Source organism: Seriola dumerili, unplaced genomic scaffold (assembly GCF_002260705.1).
Source record: "Seriola dumerili isolate Sdu_G_001 unplaced genomic scaffold, Sdu_1.0 BDQW01000110.1, whole genome shotgun sequence".
NCBI lineage: Eukaryota > Metazoa > Chordata > Actinopteri > Carangiformes > Carangidae > Seriola > Seriola dumerili.
Window position 1 is genome coordinate 3,310,653 of NW_019174365.1, and position 3,134 is coordinate 3,313,786.

A 3,134-nucleotide genomic window follows, 5' to 3' on the forward strand; every position below is an offset into this window, starting at 1 on the left:
TCCAGCTTGATGATTGCTGCATGTGCCTGTCTGATAGTGTCTGTGTCAGTATTGTCTGGGCGGTGAATGTGGGTTCTTTACTCTATTTGCACATTTGTACTTTACTCTATCTAAGTGCACATGCATTTTAATGTAGACCACACTAAGCTGAATTGTAATGAAAAGTGCCACATAGACAAAATTGCCTTACCTCCACTTGCTGTGAAGCGTGGTGATTACTGCGCTGTCCTGCGCAGTGAACGCAGTCTCTACCCGCTTGAACCGCTTCGACGTCCGCGCTATTCCTGCGTATGAGAGCCGTTCATTCACAAACAGCAACACAGCGACAGGACAGCAAACATGTCAGACAAGAAGCAGACCGTGGACCTTGGTTTACTGGAGGAGGATGATGAGTTTGAAGAATTCCCAGCCGAGGGTAAGTAATACACGTATTAATTAAAGTCATATTGCCCTTGTTTTCTTCTTAGCGAACGTCAATAACTGTTGGATGTTTCGGTACCAGGGCCCTGCAGCAGTGACTCAGCTAGCAAGGCCATGTTAGCGTTAGCATTAGCTAGCAAAGTTGCTAGTGACACGCCACAGCTATCTGATTTAGCTGGCTAAATTAGTTAACTCATCGAGCTCATTGTCATTTAATGTGTTAGCAATTGTGTTTTATATATTTCACAGCTACTTCTAAGCATATTTTACAGCGTATGTAGTTTGGTTCTTTTACTAACGTTTGCTAGCTATCTAGCCTACCGGTAATGTAGCTTCAAGCCAACAAGCTAAAGTGTTATCCACTCAGGTAAACAGTTTGAGAAGACTTCCACACCTTGAGTTTGAGATTCAACTGACTTAATTGTCTGCTTCAGTCTAAGATTATAAAAATAATTTCTTTGCTTTGTACTTTAATGTTGCTGATTATTTGATTCCATTGTATAATCCCCAGATTGGACGGGGCTGGATGAAGATGAAGATGCTCATGTTTGGGAAGACAACTGGGATGATGACAACGTAGAAGATGACTTCTCAAATCAGCTGAGGTAAATAGAAAATACCTGAATCAGCAATTTGTAGCTACACCCCACCCCCTGTACCCTGTTAGTGTATTCAGCACGTAGCTGGTTTGGATTATAACAATAAATACTCTAATTACCTTAATTATTTATGTCAATCTTGGTTGTGAGATGACTTTCTTATGCCATTCACACTGGCCAAATAGCTGTACATAAAATACACAAAATGAGACTCACTGCTCAAAGTGGTTATGTGGATGTAATTACAGAGACATTGAGACTCTTTCCTTTCAACTGGTTGTACTACTGTTTAGGAATAACTATACATCATGTCTTTTTTTCAATATTTTACAGTGCCATTAGCTACTCTTGATTAATTTGTTTATACAATATTTTCTGTGTCCTGTCTCAGTACTGAGGGGACATAGTTGGATTTGTCACACTTTAGTTTTTCTTAAAATAAGTCTTATTAACAAACGGGTGTGTGAATAAAAAAGCAAGCATTGGAGGAATAATACAGTCCCAGTATATAGTTTCAGGTAATGTTAAATCACTTTTCCTTCGGTTTGGAGAGGTATTTTCCAAAGAACTACACTAAGAGATCACCTCACTGATCTGTTGTGCTCAGGCCTGTAAGCAAACTATTGTCTAGAAGTAATTTGGATTTTTTTTTTTTTTTTACTGTCATAGGAGTTGTATTGATAGAATATAAACATAATGTTATCATTTGGTAATCCATTTCTTTTTTTCTAATATTTTCAGCAGTAGTCAGTGTGTCAACAGCTACAATTATGACTCATATTTTATAAGATCTTGAAATATACTCCAAATGCAACTGAGAATTGAATTACCAGTGCATAGCATAGCATGTCTATTTAAAGATGTAGGAAAGTGTTCTCTAATATACAACTCCAACCGTAGAACATGGACTCTATACAGCATCTTTAAATGTGGAAGTTATAGTATCCAATGTTCCATTTGGTTTTCTTTGTTTTTTTGCATTATTTTTCTTTTCTTTTGTTTTGTTTGTTTGTAACATTTTGCTATTAACACCTTGAAAAAACAAAAGTAGCCAGATGTTAGACAAATACAGTGACCAGTGTCAAAGGGTGACATAATCTTAAATTTAGCAGCGTCAATAGAATTGTGCATTATACATCAATTTTATCATCACAGGATCTTTTCTGCTTCAAAGGTTTACTCTCACACTTATTGAATAATCAATAACTTGATAGATAAGTGGCTGGTCTGTTTTTATTTGAGTACACTTTAGACAGTAATATGCTATTGTTTTATTTAGGTCAATTATGACAGCTATGCTATTAAGTTGTTTCTTAAAGATATCATTATTGTTAAAGGGCACAGCTGCTATATATATATATATATATATATTATCAAATCCATAGCTACATGCATCATGCAATAGTTATATATTTTTTCACTCCCGTCTCTTAATGGTTCTCACAATCAATAGAGGGTACTTATGCCTCAACCACCCACCTGTAATCATGTCTACTGACTTGATCTTTCTATTTTCCTTTTCCTCCCTATAGAGCAGAGCTGGAAAAACATGGTTACAAAATGGAGACGTCGTAGCGGCTGTCAAGGCCTTTCAGTATGCGATGACATTGGATATGGACATTAATATTTGAACATGACTGGTTGACCACACACCACCGAAAGAGATTTGAGGATGTTCATTTGTTTCTTTTTTTGTAAGAAATATTGATAAAAGTAAAGTGTTTGGAGAAAATAGTTCCTTTGAGTGTTTTTACTGACTAACTATACTGCAAATGTAGACAATGACATTTACAGATAATAAATTTCCTGTTGTTTATGAACTACATTAGTGTTTTGTGTGTAATCCACCGTGATAATACTGAGACTGATCTACAGAGTGGCTCTAGTCATCTCACCTGGAGAAACAGGCTTGCATTTCTTCTTTAGTAATCATAGGGACATTGCTGAAATTCATTGAGCTGTGATGTTGAATTAATATACAATAATTGCCTTCATACCTCCAATTCATGCAGCAGAACCACTGGCTAAATTTAACTGATGCTTTAATGGTCATTACCAGAGATCCAGCCATTGTCCTTCTGTTTCACCTACTCCTTAGACTGCTCTTATTCTTTG

General features: G+C 36.5%; 1 long non-coding RNA gene across 1 annotated transcript; it reads left to right on the forward strand.

Annotated features, from left to right (window-relative positions):
- The first annotated feature begins 279 nt into the window (after positions 1-279).
- Positions 280-2,842, forward strand: LOC111223525. Its single transcript, XR_002665177.1, has 3 exons — positions 280-415; positions 932-1,025; positions 2,552-2,842. It is a non-coding gene; the product is annotated as an uncharacterized LOC111223525 (long non-coding RNA).
- Positions 2,843-3,134: the final 292 nt, after the last annotated feature.